This window comes from Narcine bancroftii, chromosome 3, assembly GCF_036971445.1.
Source record: "Narcine bancroftii isolate sNarBan1 chromosome 3, sNarBan1.hap1, whole genome shotgun sequence".
NCBI classification, from domain to species: domain Eukaryota; kingdom Metazoa; phylum Chordata; class Chondrichthyes; order Torpediniformes; family Narcinidae; genus Narcine; species Narcine bancroftii.
Genome location: NC_091471.1, coordinates 160,388,117 through 160,409,558, shown reverse-complemented (window position 1 = coordinate 160,409,558; position 21,442 = coordinate 160,388,117). Strand labels below are relative to the sequence as shown.

The 21,442-nt window shown below is 38.9% G+C and overlaps 1 protein-coding gene across 4 annotated transcripts in view; it reads right to left on the bottom strand.

Moving 5' to 3' along the window:
• stpg2 (sperm-tail PG-rich repeat containing 2) overlaps positions 1–21,442 on the bottom strand; it is a 715,538-nt gene that overhangs the window by 16,395 nt on the left and 677,701 nt on the right. Inside the window, exon 17 of one of the 4 annotated variants that reach the window (XR_011353876.1) lies at positions 15,774–15,885. The exons of the other annotated variants lie outside the window; for them this stretch is intronic. The gene's annotated coding sequence lies outside the window, so the exon portion shown is untranslated. Of the gene's footprint in view, positions 1–15,773; positions 15,886–21,442 lie in introns of those variants that run through there. 4 annotated transcript variants of the gene reach the window in all.

Below are 21,442 nucleotides of genomic sequence, written 5' to 3'. Positions count from 1 at the left end.
TCGCTTGTCCCACCTGATGTCCCCGTACAGGTTTCAAAACCGTTTAGATCAGAACTGGTGATAGTTTGTGTGGAAAACCACTGTATGTATATATTTATCTGTCTGGGCACACCCATTGGCCAACTGTACCTGTGGCCCCTCCCACAGGCTTTTGAATAAAGGTGACTGTCCCTCAGTCCCCTTCTCATTTCGGGACAGTAAACCAGTGGGGATGTGCCTTCATTCTATTGCAAATAAAAGCCTATCAGTTTTGCTCAACTTCAGTCTTTTGAGTCATTGATGGTGCATCAATTTTATTCGCTATAGTCTTGACAATGGGGCAGATCCTGAAGTCAGAGAAACTGGAAATTGACCCTCAATCGTCCATGGCATCTACCAACATTGAACACTGGCTGCACAAATGCACAAAGCACAAAGCATTCCTGCAGCCATTGTTCAGTCAGAGACAGGCAAATTACAGGTACTGCACACCCGGTTGGGGTCCCTGGTGTACTCAGTGATCAAGGATACTGCATCATATCCAGTGGCAATGGACATATTGAAAGGTCAGTACCTGAGAAAGGTTCATGAGGTCTACGTGAGACACTTCCTAGCCATGATGGTCGCGGAGTACACAGAAGACCTGATCAGGGATGCCTATGTCACAGGCATCAGGTCCAATTACATCTGCCAGAGACTACTAGAGCAAGGTGAGTTTAGTCTGTGGAGGGCAGACGAATTGGCAGGCACACTGGAGGTGACTCTTCAGAACATGGAGGTCCACTCAACCGCCAACTTGGGTCACATTGCCACCATCACGTTCTGCCTGCGATCTGACTACAGCAGCCATACAATGAGTGCTTAACACTGCTACCACCATGTCCCATCAGTGACCTGACTGTACTCTGTGAACTTAAAGTGCTACTTCTGTGGCCTAGAAAAACACCCGAGGAATTGCTGTCCAGCAAAAGACATGGTCTGCTCCAGCTGCAGGAAGAAAGGACACTATGCTAAAGTGTGCAGATCAAAACCACCCCTCCCAAGCAGCGCTGCATGTGGGAGCCGCCATCTTGGACGCCAGCTTCGAGACCTGGCAGCATCTCGTGCAAGTTGTAGGGACTGCCATCTTTGAAATCCAGCAGCGTTGTGTGTGGGCCAGGGGACTGCCATCTTGGATTCTGCCATCTCCCAACTCAACATTCAAACTCTCTGACACAGTGACAAGCAGCAATCCGACACTAGCTTTCATGCTTGACCAGGGCAGTCCCCACCAACTTGCCAGATTCATGATGGACATTCAAGTAAATGGCCATGTGATGAGTTGCCTGTTTGATAGTAGGACCACAGAGAGCTTCATCCACCCTGACTCAGTGCAGCACTACTCCTTCATTGTAAGACCAGTAAGCCAGTATCACAACTAGGTCCTTTCTTCTTCCCGGCTCCAAGATATGAACTGGGCCAATTTGAGAAAAAAAAAATGGTGGGAAACTCATCTCTCTGAAGTGGTGGAAACCAATCCTGAAGAACACAAGAATCAGGTGAAAAATTCACAGAATCTGACCTTCTCTGCGGTGCACAATGTTTCCTAATCAACATCCACTCCATCCCACCGGAAACTGTTGAATCAGTACCTATTCCAGGGAGGCACCAATCCCTGAGATCAGGGAACAGCCCAGCACTCAGCCATGCCCACTGTAACAAGACATTGCACTTACAGCAATGTCTCAGACTGATGTTAAAGGTACCCCAAGGCTGCAATGTATTTGCATGTTTTTTACCCTTTACTTCCTATGGATGCTTCATGACCTGCTGAGTTTCTCCAGCACATCTATCTGTGTATTTCAGAATTTATTTAAATATTGGTAGTTCTCATTTAGTAGAACTGAATTAAATTGTTTATTGTCATGTAAACTGAGACACGTTGAAAAGGTTTATTTTGTGTGCTATCCAGGCAAGTCATCCTATATGCAAATACAGAAGGTGGTGAAATAATAAAACAAGAATGCAAGGTGTGGTGCAACAGTAAGTTAAAGAGTGCAGTTTTACAAAGACAAAATGCAGGTTGTTGAGAAAAATAAAGTTAAACAATGCTGGCTGGGGCATTATATATCCAAGTGAAAGTTATCCAAAGGCAGTCCCACCAGTGCAATACTTCTTCTGTATGACCATATACATCCACATATCCAGAGGCTAACAAGATATAAATGGTACAAGATCATTTACTTCTTATTTTACTGAACCCCTTTTCTATTTGTTTTAAATTCATTGGCTCAGCTCTTTCTCTTTTGCAAAAATATTATTTCCAAAGGCAACCAGCCACATTCCTTTGAAAAAGAATCTTTTCCCACCAAGTGATGCAACTGAGACACAGGACCTTTGGGTCGCTGAGTCCATGCCAGATACCAGGCCCCCATTTACAATGATCTCATTTTATTTATTTATTTACAACATGGTAGAAGCCTACTCCGGCCCAAGAAAATTGTGCTGCCCAATTACACCCAATTAACCTACCTACCACATAAGTTTTTTGGAGGGTGGGAGGAAACCAGAGAACCCTGAAAAAAGATCACACTGATCACAGAGAGAGAAAGTACAAACTCCTTACAGACAATGCCAGATTCAAACCGAGTTCGCTGGTGCTGTAATAGCACTGTACTAATTTCTAGTCCTATCATACTGACCAAATTCCCCCTAGTTCTCTATGCATTCCTGTCAACTTCCCCCCCCCCCCCCCCCCCAGATTCTACCCTTCACTGTGAGTGATTTACTGCATTGCAGCCCCTTTACCTGCAGGTCTTTGGGATGTGGGAGGAAACCGAAGTATCTGATGAAACCCCAGGCAGTTACAAGTTGAATGTGCAAACTCCACACAGAGATCAGCGGAGGTCAGAATTGAACTCAGACCTCAGGAGCTGTAAGGCAGTGGCTCTACCGGCTGTACCCACTGTCATGTTAAGGAGACATTGCTGTTAAGGAGAGAGTTCCAGGATTTTGTCCCAATGACATTGAAAGAACAGTGATATATTTCCAAGTTAGGATGGGCTGTGGCTTGAAAGGCAACTTCCAAATGGTAGTGTTCCCTTGCATTTGCTCCCCTTGACCTTCTGACTGGTAAAGCTGTAGGTTTGACTTGCCTCTACCCAGTCTACAAACTGATTACACTGGACAACAATGATTTTGCATCCTGAACATTTTTGGGTGCGTTTTATGGATTTTAGGCTCTTGATCATGAAAATTGCCTGAAAATTTTCCTATCACGTACTCTTTTTTAGATATAACCTATTTTTGTGATTTCCTGACATATTTTACGTCTACTTCAAGCAGACAAAACCGTGAAGTGCAACATGTCATTGAAAATTCATTTTCTGCATTTGCTCTTGGACGTCTTCCCTGCTGATCTTGGTCCAGTCAGTGACGAACACGGTGAAAGGTTTCACCAGGACATTGTGACCATGGAAAAGCGGTATCAGGGTAACTGAAGTCCATCAATGCTGGCCTATTATTTTTGGATACTGACACGAGATGCTGAGTAAAAACAAGCGGAGAAACATTTTTAGGTCAATTGAACTAACACGATGTGTCAGGATCATTATGCGATTAAACCTGCTAAATTCAATAAAAGTTAATATTTTTCCAACTTCCTACATGATACAGCAAATCTGAAATTATCTTTGTGTTCACTTTAAAGTTGTCTATCATAATACCCAATTTTATTTTCAGGAAATAAACCTTTTGAAAAAAAAAATTGATGTCCAGTGTTATTTAATGAAGAAGATCCTGTTGCATAAATTACTGTATATTCATGGAGGACTCAGTAATAATGTTTAAATCTATATGACATGCATGCCTTGCTCTCCTATTAGCAAGGTTATTATACCTCCCAGTTGAAATCTATTAATTGAGACACATGAGGAAATGCATATGTAGAAGCAAATTAGGACCAAGAGAATGGCCTTGAAATTACTTCCTCAGTAATGGATCAGCGAGCAGAGATTGGTGTCACAGTGAAAATGGTTGCCTGTCCTGTTAATTCACAGGGTTGCCCTCTCTTCTAACCGATAGGCTCTCCTCCATTGATGTTTTGTTATTTTCTGAAGTGTTTCTACATCCATTTGAAATTCTGCAATTAATTTGCCCAATGAAGGTTCTTATAGAATTATTCAAATCACCTTGCTCTAGTGAATTCATTAAACTCAAGCTGTTAAAACTTATTAACGAGATGTTCATCATTCTGTTGGAAGTCCAATCGCCAAAAGCCACCTGTTTGCCAGTTTTAGCATAGGCCCTCCTGTTGCACATTTATCCCCCACCAAGTCCATTAATCCATCATTCCCTGAGTTCACTGAGGAGTTACTCTCCATCTAACAGAACATAGACCAATGCAGCACACTAAAGGCTCTTCGACCCATGGTGTTGTGCCAATCCATAACAATCTTATCCTTCTATCCCTCACAGCCCATAACCCTCTATTTTTCCAATATCCAATTACCTATCTAAGAGCCTTTTAAATGTCCTTATTGCACCAGCCTCTATCACCACCCCTGGCAAAGCATTCCAAGCATTTACCACTCTCTGTGCAAAATACTTACCTTTGACATCTCCCCTAAACTATCCTACACTCATTTTAAACAGATGTCCTCTGATATTTGCTCTTGTTGCTCCAGGGAAAAGGTCCTGGCAGTCCAACCTATCCAGGCCCCTCATAATCTTATATAACCTCTCATCCTTCATCACTCATCATAATGTGGCCATTCTTCTACCCAATCCTCCCCAGAGCCCCAACAAACCTTCCTTCTCTGACTTCTCCAGCCTCATGCGCCACATTCCACCAATACTGGCATCTTTGAGGGTAACAAGAAAACAATGCAATGAATAAAAGAGCTGAAGTATCTCAGCAGACCACACAACATTCACAGGAAGTAAAAAGCAGTCAATGTTACGGCCCTGAGACCTTCAGGAGTACTGAAAATCAGGCAGATACTGGAATAACAAGGTAGGGGGTGGAGGGGAGGGGGAAGGGTCATAGTTAAGAGGTAACAGATCAAAACAGGTGAGAGGGTAGAAGTGAGAAGTGATGGGAGAGGGAAGAGGGCAAACAAAGAAAGGAAGGGGTGGAGAGCTGGAGGAATGGAGAGAGAGGGGAGGGAAAGAGAAAGACTAAGGGGAGGGTGTCTAATGGAACTTGGAAGCCACTATCAATGCCTTCTAGTTGAAGACTACCAAGACTGCAATATAAAGTGTTGCAGCTGTCCTCAACTTGGCAGTACATGAGGCCATGGACAGACACGTCAGTGTGAAAATGGGGTGTGGAACTGAAGTGACTTGCAACTGGGTAGTCCTTTGCCTACCCACAATTGACAGCTTCTCAGGCCTTAGTATCTAGAATCATCACCTTAATTTACTCCACTTTATTTCTTGTACAGACAATTATTCTGTGTTAAACTGAATTTAGTCATCATTCCTGCAAAGTGCCTTGGGTTATTTTACTTCTTTATAAGTGCTACTTAATTGCAAAACTCTTTTTGGTTAAACAAGAATTCTGTGTACCAACTGAATGAATAAGCAGAAACTTCCGTTTCCCTTCTTCCCCCAACACCCATTGCTGGCTCCCATTTCCACCCCTTTTATCTTTCACCTGACCTGAGAAGTTTCTCCAACATCTTGAACAGCTGTAAAATGACCCCATCTCCTGTTTTCAAGTGCTCTGGTCAATGAAGGCAAGGTGCCAAATGCCTTCGTCACCATCCTGTCTAACTGTGTTACCACTTTCAATGAACTATGTGTTTGTGTCAGTCCTGCCCTGCTTCAACTTCCCAAAATGCAACGCCTTGCACTTGTCTGAGTTAAATTTCATCTGCTATTCCTTGAGCCCTATTTAAGCAATGCTCCCAATACAATTAAGAAGGGGGATAGAGGAACATCAAAATCTTAAGGGCCTGGTTGGGAAATACTTCCTTTTCCACAAGCTGTGAGATTGATTCCTGTAACAGAGAAAATCATTCCAAAATATTTATATGCATTTATTTTTAATTCTATTTGTGTATATATGTTATATTTATTTGCAGTGTATTATGTGTGCACTCTATTGTGGAGAAACGCTGTTTCATCTATTTATATATGTGCAGTCAGATGGTAGTAAACTTGAATTTAAAATTAATCCTATTGTAACCTCAGATAACCTTCTTCACTGTCCATTATACCACACATTTTAGTGTAATCCACAAATTTACCACCATGACATTACATTTTCATCCAAATCATTAATATAGATGACAAAGAACAAAGGACCTCGCACTGGCACCATGGGCCTTCAAATGTGAAAAATAACCCTCCATTGGCCCTGACTCTAACCATCAAGTCAATATTGTATTGAAATAGCCTGCTCACCCTGGATTCTATATCCTTTTGATGTAAAAGCCCCTGAGAACATTGTCACAGAGCACTCTAACATGGAAGTAGGCTCTTCACCCGATCACACCCATGCTGGTATGTATACTTCTATATCTGGGAGATTGACACCCCTGTCTAGATAACATTAAAAATTGTTGATGACACTGGTCCCACCACACCCTCCAGAAGTGTGTTCCTGTGTTAAAGTCGAACTCCTGTCAAGATACAAAAAGTACAACCAAGCCACACAGTACAATTCAAACAGACTTTATTCGAATAACACTAGCGGGAATGAGCAGTCTATAGTGTTGGGTAGATAAGGTCACCTCACTAAGACTGATTCATCTCATTCAAAGAACACAGTCACAGGGTACAATATTTAAGGCACATTCCTGCATACAAATTGAATAACATTTCTTTGAAGGTATTACTTTAGCTTGTGTTTTACATTTTGCATATCCTCTTCCTAAGGTAAGGAAATGATTAGTTGTTGGTCATTTAATCTCATGAACCAGTTATAATTAAGAATATCATTCTAGTATACGAAAAATCAACAGAAAGTGTTGCTCACAGTACACATCACTATCTATTCTCTGGCGTCCTGATTTCTGGTTTCCAATTTACACACGTAAATGACTCGTTTCATAGTAATCTTAGATTCTTGAGGTTGACAATGGTGACCAGAACTTCAGCACTGAAACAATGCCATTCAGGGACTGAGTGGCGCTGGATGCTTATTGCGGGCAGCAACCTCCTTTGAAGAAGACCGCAGAGCCTACCTCACTGACAAAAGGCAAAGGAGGAAAAACCCAACACCCAACCCCAACCAACCAATTTTCCCCTGCAACCGCTGCAACCGTGTCTGCCTGTCCCGCATCGGACTTGTCAGCCACAAACGAGCCTGCAGCTGACGTGGACATTTACCCCCTCCATAAATCTTCGTCCGCGAAGCCAAGCCAAAGAAAGATCGCATCTAACAGGTAGTAGCACTATTGTGTTAAAGAGATCAGGCAGGCATTAGGATGTGGCTCAGTAGAGAATTGATTCCTGTCTGGAATGCCCTTGGTTACTCTCTCTCTCTTTCTCCCAGCTTACTGGCAAAGTCTGTGTGATGGTTTCTTCATCATAATTCCCATAACTAGACATTCTATAGCTAATATTCTACACCTGTACTCCCCAATCTCATGGTGAAGAAGACCCTGCTAAGATCCCATATAAATCTCTTAAGCCCTTACCCTATATATAGGTGCTCTAATTTCTAAAGTCTATCTGTTCTCCTTGTGATTGCTCAGGTTTCTTCTGGGTGCTCCACTTTCCTCCCACCTCACAAGTAACCTATTGGCTCTCACTGTGAAAGAATCAGTAATTTCAGCATTGGTCACATCTGTCTCCACGGAATCCACAGAACTAGAGACGAGGTCTTCCCTCATCCCAAGGAATTGCCTGAGAAGAAAACTGGCTCCAGACCACTTATCTGCAAATCCCAGCACATTTTTTAGCCAGTGAAGTATTTCTGAAACGATCTTGAAAAGACAACGGAAAAGTTAGTTTCTACAAAACAAGTTCCTCCAACGAAGAATGGGATTGTACATCGCTGTTCATTCAGCATGAAAAGTATTCAGGATACGAGAGGGAACACTCACGTTCCTAAGGGAGGAGGCAGATTCCTCAGTCTCACCTCCAACACCACGCTAAACCTCCATGGCTTCACTTCAGTGACCATTCAGACTTCGGTGCTTGGATCAAACAAACCCATTATCATCTGATACTCTGTGTGTGTGTGTGTGTGTGTGTGTGTGTGTGTGTGTGTGTGTGTGTGTGTGTGTGTGTGTGTGTGTGTGTGTGTGTGTGTGTGTGCGTGTGAGAGAGGGGGAGGGAGATTGAGAGATGTGATGAAGAGGAGAGTGAGAGAGAGAGAGAGCATTATGTGATCGCTTCAGCCTTCCAGGGGAACCGAATCAGCTGGAAATTGTGCATAAAGGAGAAAAGATGGGTTTGAGGGAAAAGTTTTAAAAAAACAAAATTTAAATGATGCACTTTCCCAAATCTCAAACACAATTTCCTACATATTACAGGGATGATTTTCAGCAATTTAAATTCATCTTTAGCCAGAGAGACTTATTGGCATTGTTTTAATAATTGATACTTCATTTAAAGGATACGAATGCTGATAAGGATCAGAATCCTTTTCTACTGCAATTAAATGTAAATCAGGCAAGTTACTAGGGAGGCTGAGGTAAGATATTGAGCAAATGGTGCAGTGGGATAATATAAATTGTTCAATTACTGCCGTATCTCTAAACCCAATTGTTATCTGTTACAAACTCATCATGATCACTCCAGAAAGGCTTGAACCTCTGAAGCAAATCAATAACATTCTAACAGAGTTGTTAATGTGGAAGGCTTGAGCCACCATGAAGAGAGGAAACACTATTGTAGCCATGTTGTAAATGATCAGAAATGATTCTGATATTCTGATCAGGATATCTCCAGAATATTTTAGGTCATCTGAAGAGGTTCTAGAGGACATGTTTTCACTGTTAATCCTTCAAATCTTTGTATCCATTCACAGTGGATCTAGTCACTGCCTCCCCGCACCAGGACCTGGGTTCAAGTCAACCTCGGGATTGTGTGGAATTGGAACATTCTCCCTGTGTCCTCCAAGTGCTCTGCCTTCCTCCAACATTCCAAAGTCATATCAATGTCATATGTGGGTGAACAGCACAATCTGGAGGGAGAGTTGATGGGAATGTGTGGAGAATAAAAAAGAGGGATTCATGTCAGATTAATGTAAATGGGTGGTTGCTGGTTGATCTACTCTCTTCCTCACAACATTTATGTAACCCAATTTAGTCTCCTATGTCACAATATGATTAAAACGACAGCATATCCAAACTTTCCCTAGATCTACAGCTTTCCAATTGCAGCAACATCTTGGTGAATCCATCTTACACCTCCTTCTGTTTGGAAAAGTCTCATCCACCTGCAGCCACGATCTCTTCACCATACACCACCACCCCCCCCCCCCTCACCCCTCAGCACCAACCCCAGTCAGGAATTAAATTAGTGGGTGTGAGATCATGCACCAGCAGATTTTTTAATTTTTTATAATTTTTTCCATAAATATAATCATAGCCAATATAAAATACAATAATCAAATAGTAATATCGAGTCCATTATAGATGATGATATAAAAGCCCAAACCCCCAACTACTTGCCCCTTAACAAAACCCCAAGAAAAAAAGAAATAGAAAAAAAGAAAAAGGAGGAAAGACAAGAATATAAACCTGGTTGACAGAGGTCGCTGCTCACCACACAGCTCTGACCATTTAGATCTTTTAATACAGTAAGAAGCCCAAAGGATTGCAAAACCCAGCAGCAATAGATATTCACCAAGACAAATGTTTACTTAAACAAAACTTGCTTTTAATTATCTTTAAACATGAAAACAGAATGACAATTTAACTTATCACTATTGACTTCACTAACCTAACTTAACCCCCTTCTAATTCTAAGCGCACGTGTATGTAATGTGTGTGTAAGTTCAGAAAAGTTCTTTGGTTCATAGTCCAATCTAACTTCTCATTCCTCCAAGTTCACTGGTTGCAGGCAATTCCTTTACTGTTCACAGAATTTAACATTTATAAAGTTCACCAGGCTATGATGCTTGAAATGTAAAAGGTTACTGCTTAGGAAGGTTCTTGTCGGTTTTCAGAGAGAGATTTGTTGTTTGCGAGACACCCACAACTGATTCCTTTTTTAATCGGCCACTTCAGCGTCTTGCCAAAGAAACTTGCCCCATCAGGGTTCTCCAGATGATAACCTCTTTCTTTCAGGTCACCACAGAATTCCTTTTTATTTCTCTTATTTCAAGTGAAACATTGGACAGCCAGTCCTCTCCTCTTGCATGAACCTTGAGGGTTTTGACTAGGCTAAACAACCCGTCTTCCAAATGGGGTTTTCCACAAGCTTGCCAGCTTGTCCTGTTCTAGGCCCACCTGCTGTTGCTGACTGTAGTACTGAAAAACTGATCTCTCTCTTTCTATCTCTCTCAAAGAAAAACCTGTTTGACTCTCTCTGCTAGCAAAACCACATGATCCTCCTAGAACAGCAAGTTCCACTCCAGACAATCTGCAGTTCCGACAAGTTCTTTGCCTTTTTGTAAACAACAATCCATTAGTGAAGTCTCTTGGGTACTCTCCAAAGCTTTTGCAAAGGCTCTGGGGCGGATATGTCTAGCATTAGCAGAGCTCCAGTATTTTAAATAAGATCTGTTTTAAAGTATTTGTATGTGACCTACACTAAAAACCCTGCCCCAATTTATCTCAAAAAAACATATCTATATTCTGTCACTATACTTCCAAGGAGTTGAATGAGGTTTCAAAGTTTAGGGAAACATCTATAAATTAATTCCCACAATTTGTAAATGTGGATGCCAAATTTAAAAAAAATACATAATATTTATTTCTAAAATTATGAGTTATCTTCTCAAGAGGAACACAGTTTGGCTTTTCTGCATTCCATCGCTCCATGCCTAAATGGGTATTCAATTTCCATGTTACTGCTATACATTTTATTGCTACTGCCAATACAATCTTTACAAATTCTTTTTGGTATATAGATCACTTCAATTTTGGTCTCATCCATTCAATATTACCTCATAAAAATAACATTGGGTTTTGTGGGAATTTAATTCCTGTAACCTGTTCTAAAAAAGTTGCCATATTAAACAAAAAGGATCTCACTTCAGGGCCGGAGCAAGTTGAATGTAAAAAGGTATCTATCTCTTGGCCACATCTAAAACACTGATTTCAATCTATTTAATTTCTGTGGTGTGAGATATAATTGTTGTAAAAAATTATATTGAACTAATCTGTAACAAACATTTATAGTGTTTGTCTATATTATCGCGACATAACTCTGACCAATTTTGTTCATCAATTTTTTTAAATATTTTATTTATAATTTTAAATTATATGACATTAATTATAACATATTGATACAAACATTATATAATTGAATAAAATTCCCTCCAACCTCCCTCATCCACCCAGCTAACACCCTCCATCCTCCCCTACCCACCACTAAGAACAACAATGGTCAACTTTTTAGCTGCGGAGACCCAGACGTCAACCAGAACAGACCAGGAGATTAAATTTTAATACCAAGAGTTTTTAAATATGGGCTCCATACTTTTACAAATAAATGATATTTATCCCTCAAATTATACGTTATCTTTTCTAGAGGAATACAGGATTTCATTTCACTATGCCATCTTTGCATTCCTAAAAATAAATCAGATTTACAAGTACTAGCCAAACATTGTTTAGAAACAGCCAGAGCCAAACGTAAAAATTCAATTTGATTCAGAGTCAATCTCAATCCTAAAGCAATTGACTTAATGTCTCCTAATAAAAATAACATTGGATAAAATTATAAACTTATTTTTAATACTCGCTCCAAAAACAATTTAACTTGTAACCAAAAATTCTGAACCTTAAAACAAGTTCAAGTCGAATGAAAAAAAGTACCTATTTCTTGTCCACATCTAAAACATAAATCTGAGGAATTAAAATTTATTTTATTTCTGAGGAGTTAATACAATTGATGTGAAAAATTATATTTTACTAATATATATCTTACATTTATAACCTTAGTGATACTATCCTTTCATAAGTTTATCCAAACATTTTCTTCTATCTTTCTATTTAAATCAAGTTAACATTTCATTCTTGATTTATGAAAATTCAACAGGCATTTTATTTTTGTAATATCTTATACATCTCAGAAATAAATTTATTTATTTCTTACTTAGTGAGCAATAATTTTAAACTAGAATGCCTAGGTAATTTTAATCTATGGCCTAATTTTTCCTATAAAAGCTTTAACCTGATAATTCCAAATAAAATGTATTACTGGGAACTTGAAACCTCTCCATCATTCAATTGAAAAGTAAAAACTTCCCTGCTTCAAAATAATCTTCAACTTTTTAAATCCCCAATTGATTCCATATCTTAAAAAACTGATTATTTACAGTAAAAGGAAAAAAAATATTTTGATATAGAAGCATTTTCACTGAGATCTTTCCCTTTCCACATATCTGATAATCAATTTTATTCCATATTTCAATTAAATGTTTCAAAATTGGTGGATTCTTATCAATTAACAATTTTGAATTACATTTATAAATAAATTCTGACATAGACTTCTCATAAATTTTATCTAACTCTATATTCACCCAAATAGAAGATTTATTTAAATCAAACATTGTATTAATAAGTTTCAATTGTGCAGCGTTATAATAATTCTGAAAATGTGGAAATTGTAAACCACCTAATTCAAGTTTCCAAACTAATTTCTCCAAAGATACCCTATTCATTTTCCCCTTCCATAAAAATTTCCTTACACTTAAGTTAAGGTCTTTAAAAAAAATTTAAGGTACTAAACAAGGAATAGATTGAGAAAGATAATGAATCCTTGGAAAAATATTCATTTTAATACAATTCACACTGCCTATTAAAATAATAGATAAATCATTCCACCTATTTAAATCATCTTCAATTTTATAAAATAATGGAATATAATTTAACATACAAACTATCTAAATTGTTATCAATTCTAATACCTAAATATTTAATCGTATTATATATCCACCTAAATTGAGCTACACAGTTACAATGATCATAATCTCCTTCTTCTAATGACATAACTTCATTTTTATCTCAATTAATTTTATAACCAGATATTTCCCCATAATCTTGAAACTTTTTATATAAAGAAACTAAAGAATTTTCAGGATCTGTTATATAAAACAATAGGTCATCTGCAAACAAACTAATTTTATACTCCTCTTTATTCACTTTAATTCCGGCATCTTATCTTATTGATTGTGCCAATGGTTCAATTGCTAAAACAAATAGTGCAGGAGATAAAGGACAACCTTGTCTAGCCGATCATGATAAAGAAGAAAGTTGTCCATTGATAACTACTTATCAAAGGATTTCGATATAAAGCTTTAATCCAATTCATAAATTTTGACCCAAATTGAAATTTTTATAAACACTTAAATAAATAATTCCATTCTAATCTGTCAAAAGCCTTTTCTGCATCTAAAGATAAAACTAATGCTAAATCTGATTGTCTCTGAGAAATATGTATTAAGCTAATTAATTTAGCTATATTATCAGCAGAATATCTTTTCTTAATAACTCCAAATTGATCTAAATGGACCAACTCTGGTAAATATACATTTACTCTAACAGCCAAAACTTTAGCAACAATTTTATAATCAACATTTAATAATTCCATCCTCAACCGATGGTCAGAACACTTCCAATCTCTTTTCAGTGCCAACCGCTCAGTCCAAGATTCCGCCCTGCTCCAGCTCCCTTTACAGCCCCTAAGGCTAGAGCTGGATGAGGTTCCCACCCTGGATGAGACATATAAGGCAATCGAACAACTGAAAAGTGGCAAAGCAGCAGGTATGGATGGAATCCCCCCAGAAGTCTGGAAGGCTGGCGGCAAAACTCTGCATGCCAAACTGCATGAGTTTTTCAAGCTTTGTTGGGACCAAGGTAAACTGCCTCAGGATCTTCGTGATGCCACCATCATCACCCTGTACAAAAACAAAGGCAAGAAATCAGACTGCTCAAACTACAGGGGAATCACGTTGCTCTCCATTGCAGGCAAAATCTTCGCTAGGATTCTACTAAATAGAATAATACCTAGTGTCGCCGAGAATATTCTCCCAGAATCACAGTGCGGCTTTCGCGCAAACAGAGGAACCACTGTCATGGTCTTTGCCCTCAGACAGCTCCAAGAAGAGTGCAGAGAACAAAACAAAGGACTCTACATCACCTTTGTTGACCTCACCAAAGCCTTCGACACCGTGAGCAGGAAAGGGCTTTGGCAAATACTCGAGCGCATCGGATGTCCCCCAAAGTTCCTCAACATGATTATCCAACTGCACGAAAACCAACAAGGTCGGGTCAGATACAGAAATGAGCTCTCTGAACCCTTCTCCATTAACAATGGCGTGAAGCAAGGCTGTGTTCTCGCACCAACCCTCTTTTCAATCTTCTTCAGCATGATGCTGAACCAAGCCATGAAAGACCCCAACAATGAAGACGCTGTTTACATCCGGTACCGCACGGATGGCAGTCTCTTCAATCTGAGGCGCCTGCAAGCTCACACCAAGACACAAGAGAAACTTGTCCGTGAACTACTCTTTGCAGATGATGCCGCTTTAGTTGCCCATTCAGAGCCAGCTCTTCAGCGCTTGACGTCCTGCTTTGCGGAAACTGCCAAAATGTTTTGCCTGGAAGTCAGCCTGAAGAAAACTGAGGTCCTCCATCAGCCAGCTCCCCACCATGACTACCAGCCCCCCCACATCTCCATCGGGCACACAAAACTCAAAACGGTCAACCAGTTTACCTATCTCGGCTGCACCATTTCATCAGATGCAAGGATCGATAATGAGATAGACAACAGACTCGCCAAGGCAAATAGCGCCTTTGGAAGACTACACAAAAGAGTCTGGAAAAACAACCAACTGAAAAACCTCACAAAGATAAGCGTATACAGAGCCGTTGTCATACCCAAACTCCTGTTCGGCTCAGAATCATGGGTCCTCTACCGGCACCACCTACGGCTCCTAGAACGCTTCCACCAGCGTTGTCTCCGCTCCATCCTCAACATCCATTGGAGTGCTTACACCCCTAACGTCAAAGTACTCGAGATGGCAGAGGTCGACAGCATCGAGTCCACGCTGCTGAAGATCCAGCTGCGCTGGATGGGTCACGTCTCCAGAATGGAGGACCATCGCCTTCCCAAGATCGTGTTATATGGCGAGCTCTCCACTGGCCACCGTGACAGAGGTGCACCAAAGAAAAGGTACAAGGACTGCCTAAAGAAATCTCTTGGTGCCTGCCACATTGACCACCGCCAGTGGGCTGATAACGCCTCAAACCGTGCATCTTGGCGCCTCACAGTTTGGCGGGCAGCAACCTCCTTTGAAGAAGACCCCAGAGCCCACCTCACTGACAAAAGGCAAAGGAGGAAAAACCCAACACCCAACCCCAACCAACCAATTTTCCCCTGCAACCGCTGCAATCGTGTCTGCCTGTCCCGCATCGGACTTGTCAGCCACAAACGAGCCTGCAGCTGACGTGGACTTTTTACCCCCTCCATAAATCTTCGTCCGCGAAGCCAAGCCAAAGAAAAGGTCTAGAAGACTCAGTTTTTAATAAATCTTTATCTTCCTTAGGTATTACTGTTATTACAGCATTTTTTTAAAATTCGGGTAAATAACAAGTTATAGACGCTTGTTTTAATAGTTTCATTAATAAAGGCATCAATAAATCTTTAAATTTTTTTATAAAATTCAGACGTAAACCCATCTTCACCAGGAGATTTCCCGTTTTGCTTAGAATTTAAAGCCTTAATAACTTTTTTCCATGTAAATGGAGAATCTAAATCTTTCCGAGCTTGGCAATTCAAAGATGGAAGTTGAAGCTTCTATAAAAAAAAAATCATTAATATATTCTTCATTATTGAGATAAATATAACTTAGTATAATACTCTCTAAAAGAATAGTTTTATCCTGTGGTTTATAAGTAATTTTTGAATTCTTCTTGACAGCATTAATAACCCTTGATGCTTGCTCCATTTTCAATTCCCAAGCTAAAACTTATGTGCTCTTTTTCCTAATTCATAATATTTTTGTTTAGTTCCATCAATTAATTTCTCAGTCCTCTAAGTCTGAATTGAATTATAATGCATTTTTTTATTTATCAATTCTAGCCTTTTTTCAGATGGATTTTTGTAATTTTTTTTTCCAAAATCAGAATTCCCTTCTCTAATTTATCTATTTCCTTAAGATATCTTTTCTTAATTTTAATCAAATACCTTATTATTTGGCCTCTTAGATAAGCTTTTAATGCATCCCATAAAACCAATTTATTATCAACTGAATTAAGATTTGTATCTAAATATATCTGTATTTGACTTTTCTTTAAATCACAAAATTCTACATTTCTTAATAACAAAGAGTTAAATCTTCTCTATAAACTGTTTCAATTCTATCAGAATTTGAACATGACATCAATAATGGTAAAAGATTGGATACAATTCTAGGTTTATATTGCACATACTCAATCCTTCCTTGTAAATTAGCTGAAATTAAGAAGAAAATCTATTCTAGAATAAGAGTCAAATTGATGACAATAAAATGAATAATCTCTCTCTCTTGGATTCAATTTTCTCCAAATATCTACCAAATTTCATTCTTCCATTAATAATAATATTCTTTTAGCCATTTTTGTTTTTGTTAAAGATTTTGTAGATTTATCTAAAATTGGATCCAAACAACAATTAAAGTCTCCACCAATTATTATTTTACATCTACCAAAATGATCAATAAGTGTTGATTGTAATTTAAATGGCAAATTTTTATTAATTAAAATAGTGACTCCTCATGCTTTAGAATTAAAAGATTAAGCTATAAGTTGACCAAACCATTCCTTCTTTAACTTTTGATATTCTTTCTCTGTTAAATGAGTTTCTTGTAAAAACCAATGTCTACTTTCAACTACTTAATATGAGCTAAAACTCTCTTCCTTCTAATTGGATAATTGAACCATTCACATTTAGTGTTATGTAATTCAAACCCTGTATTGCCATATTTCAATTTTAAAAATATTCAACTCTCCTCTCCACCCCAGGTCATCCCAGCTCCACAGCCAATTTTCAAAACATACCATCTCCAAAATAGAAAATAAGAAACCCCAAAAGGAAAAAAAAATGTAATAACCCAAAAGCGCTGATTAGGTTAGCGCTAACTCCCTTAATAACGAGAAGTGGCACAAGGCCTCAGAAGAGGAAAGTGGAAAAAAAGAGAATCGGCCTCCCCCAGACAGAATATAAAAAATACATTTCAATCAGTCAAGTATGATTAGCTTCTTCAAGGTCTCTGTTAACTCAATCATCATCAATTTCAAATTGAGCCTCAATCGGCTGTCCTCCAGGTGAAGTCACTCCTTTCGATTTTTCTTGACCCCATTCATGTTGAGATGCACCAGTTTGCCTTCCAATCTCCTTAATATTAGGTAATGAATTGGCAAATTCCAAAGCTTTAGACTCATTAGCAAAAAAATTGAGCTTAATATTGTCTGTAAAAAACTTTAAGGACTGCTGGGTATCGAAAAGTGAATTTATATCCCTTTTTGCACAAAACTGATATAGCTGGATTAAATTCTTTTCTTCCTTTGACAATTTCATTATTCAAATCCACATTAAAAAAATACGCTATTATTCTGAATCACTAAAGGACTTTGTTGTTCTCTGGCTTTTTGAACTGACATTTTTAAAATAATTTCTTTATCTTGGTAACATAGACATTTAATCAAAACAGAGCTTGGCAGTTGTCCTGGATACGGTTTTTTCCTTAGAGCTCTATGTGCTCTATCAAGTTTCAAACCATTTGGAAAATTCTCTGGTCCCAAAATTTCACACAGACAATTTTGAAAAAAATTTACTGGGTTATTGCCTTCAAAGTCCTCGGGGAAACCAACAATTTTTACATTATTTCTCTACTCTGATTTTCCAACATCAACTTTCTGCAATAAATCTTTCTTCTGAACTTCCCACGCCATAAAAGAATCTTCAATCTTATTAGCTGTATCTTTATATTCTTCCACCTCCATATGACATTCCTGGAAATATTCTTCAAATTTTTGAACTTTAAATTTTGTCAACAGTTTTATTACATTTTGCCATATCTGTCTTAATTACAATAATTTCTTCTCTAATAGTTCCCAATTGATTAGTAAAATTGCTTCCTCTTCAGCAAAATTTGCATCAATCTTTTGACTAATTGAATCCATTTTTTCAAAAGTCTTATCAAAAATCTTTGGGTCAAGAGGTTTCAGGGTAACAATATGCACTCATTTTACCTTGAATATATTGATCTCCTCCCTCTTCTTCTGATTCCTCTCCTTGTGGCTATGGCAGAAGACTTTCTTCTTCTACTCCAGGATCTTTTTCTTCTTCTTCCGTTGAAGATGCCAAGGGCTTCGCCCTTGTTTGACCTGCAATCACTGAGGGAATTGGGTCCACAGACTCTGACTCGATCACTTCCGTAGAGCGCATACGTGAAGTTCCACGCATGTGCGTTGTTTCTACAATCACCTCCATAGTTTCCTTCCGTGCTCCAGTGCCATCTTCCCCAGCTCCCTGAGAAGGTGGCGCTGGAGCCTGAATTCTTACTCGCGGAGCCTTCAATGGTCAGGGCTGGAGAGGAACCAGGATCAGAGGTTGAGTCTTCAAGTTAGGCCCAGTTTCTTCCATCAAAGTAATTTCAGTTATAGGTGATTTTTTTGCAGTATGTGTTCTGAATTTTTTTGTAGCCATCTTTTGAGACCTCTAGGAAATTTTTAAAATTACTTAAACTTAAAAAAAATAAAAATCAGATATTAATTAATTCTGCCAGGAGAGGTGTTTTCCATGTCTTCTCCCTATGCCATCACGCCCCCCCCCCCACCCCATTCATCAATATTATTATTAAAATCTGTCTCCCATCTGTGTCTGGACTTATGTATCCCCTGTTTGGAAGTCCTCTTCTGCAATAAAATGTATATAGCTGAAATAAATTTCTTTATATGTCTATTGTGAGTTAACATTTCCACATCACCACATTTTGGTAATTTGAAATTTGTCTCTAAAATAAGCCTTTAATTGATAGTAACAAAAAAATGTATTATTTTGTATCCCATATTTACTTTTTAGTTGTTCAAATGACATTAAATTTCTTCCTTCATAACTAATCTTCTATATATCTAATTCCTTTCCAAGATTAAATATTTAAAAATTGATTATCGCACCAGCAGATTCAAGGATAGCTTCTTTCCCGCCATTATTAGGTTTGTTCATAAGCCCCCAAATAGTAAAATTATGTTGCTTTTACTCCTTTCCAATTGATCTCACTGTGTAACTGTGCACTTCTGTCCTGTTTTAATTCTTTTATTATGTGTCACAAAACAACCTCACTCATTGCATGTTTGCAACATAAACCTGAACTTGAACTAGGAGTTCCTCTGCACCTCTCCATTGCAATTGTTTCATTCCTGTAAAATGTTGGCCAGAACTGTAGTACTCAAGTGGAGGCCTGAGTGGTGTTGTCTACAAATCCATCAGGATCTCATTGATCTTCAATTCTGAACAAGGCTGATAATGGAAAGCACCTCATACATTATGTTGGTCACTTTATTGACCTGTCCACTACCACTGCACATATACTCCAAGCTCCCTCCAAGTTCTTGTTGAAAAGCTACCCAGCCAACATCCCAACTGAGTCTTCCAATTAATCTGTACCTTTCTAACAAAGCCTGAAAATGTCCCTGAGATTGTATTCCAATAATTTTCCCACCGCTAAAAATAAACAAAATGGCCTGTAATTTCACCGTTTATTTCTATCTGCCTTTTATCACGAGCAGTATTAGCAATTGTTGCATCCACTGGAACTACTTTTGAAACCAGAATGGATTGGAAAGTTATAGTCAGAACTTAGGGAATTCCCTTACAGAATCACTGAGATGTGCAGCAAGGAAACGGACCCTTGAACCCATCTCATTCATGCTGATCAAATCATCTACATAAATTAGCCCCATTTGATTGCGTTTGGCCCATTTCCCTCTAGTCTATGCATGAACCTGTCTAAATGTCCTTTAAATGTTGTAACTGTGCCAAGCCCACTTCCTCTGGAAGCTCATTCCATATATCCAACATGCCCCTCAGTTTCCTTTCAAATTCCTAAACCAGATTGGGATGCAACCAATCAGTATACTTTCCACAGTGCATCTGTGAAAATTCAATAGAATATCCTATGAGCACGGTTGGTGTAGTGGTTAGTGCATCGCTTTTACAGCACCAGCAGTTAAGACCAGGGTTCGAATCCCATACTTCTGTACTCCATGGGCTCTGGTTTCCTCTCACTCTTCAGAAACATATCAGGGGTGTGTTAATTGGGTGTAATTGGGTGGCATTGACTCGTGGGCCAAAATGGCCTGTTACCGTGCTGTATGTCTAAATTTGAAATTTGAATATCCAACGTCATGCCAAATCTTCTTAGAAAGTAGAAGCATGGAGTGACTTCATCACGGTGGCCTCAATGTACTGACTCCAGGAGAGAATATGGATGCCCAAGAATGTGAACAATCTAACCCTCTCCTTAGACTTTACACCTTACATATCCAATCTATCGTGTTTATATTTTTATGTAACTCCCCACAGCCCTCATCCATGATTTACACTTCCTCCAGATGGATCAGCTGTAATCTATGGCCTTTTGCCCACCTGTAGGCATCATCAAAAGCAATAGGTCACCTGGGCAAGATTAGTTTCAACCATATCACTGACACATTTTTCTCCACTCCTCCCACTCTTTGCAAATTTAAAACGTGTCTTCTCTCCAGTGCACTCAGATGAAAGATCATTGACTTGAAGCGTTCATCATTTCTCTCCCTGCTAAAATCCTCAGCATTTTCTGCTTTAATCCCTGTATGCTTACTCTGTGAAAACTACTTGTATTTATATAAGACCTTTGATATATAAAATTTCCCTGGGCACCTGGCAGGAGGGTTATCAAACAAAATGTGACAGCTCGGTGCATAGTTCACTAGACTGACTGATGAGGGGTTAACCTTTGGGAGATTGAATATTATTGGTCTTTCATAGACTGAGCTATCATTTCTCTATCAACTCCTTGTGTGATGTAAAGCCATTCTGTAACCCACATGTGGTTAGAATGTAAGATGTTACAGCAAGAATAGGCAATACAGTTCCCCCCTCCCCCTGCCCCCAGTACTGCTAAGATCATTGATGATTTTGTACTCAGTGCTACCTCCTGAACTGTCCCCAACTACCCTCCCCCCCAACTCTCCCTGGTTCTCTTCATACTAATATATGAGTTGAATGTTGAGAGTAAAAGCTTTAAGCTTATTCCTCTTTTCTTTAATAATTCCCACTCATTGACACCAGAGTCATGGACAGTATTCATGTCCTGTGACTGTTTCTCACA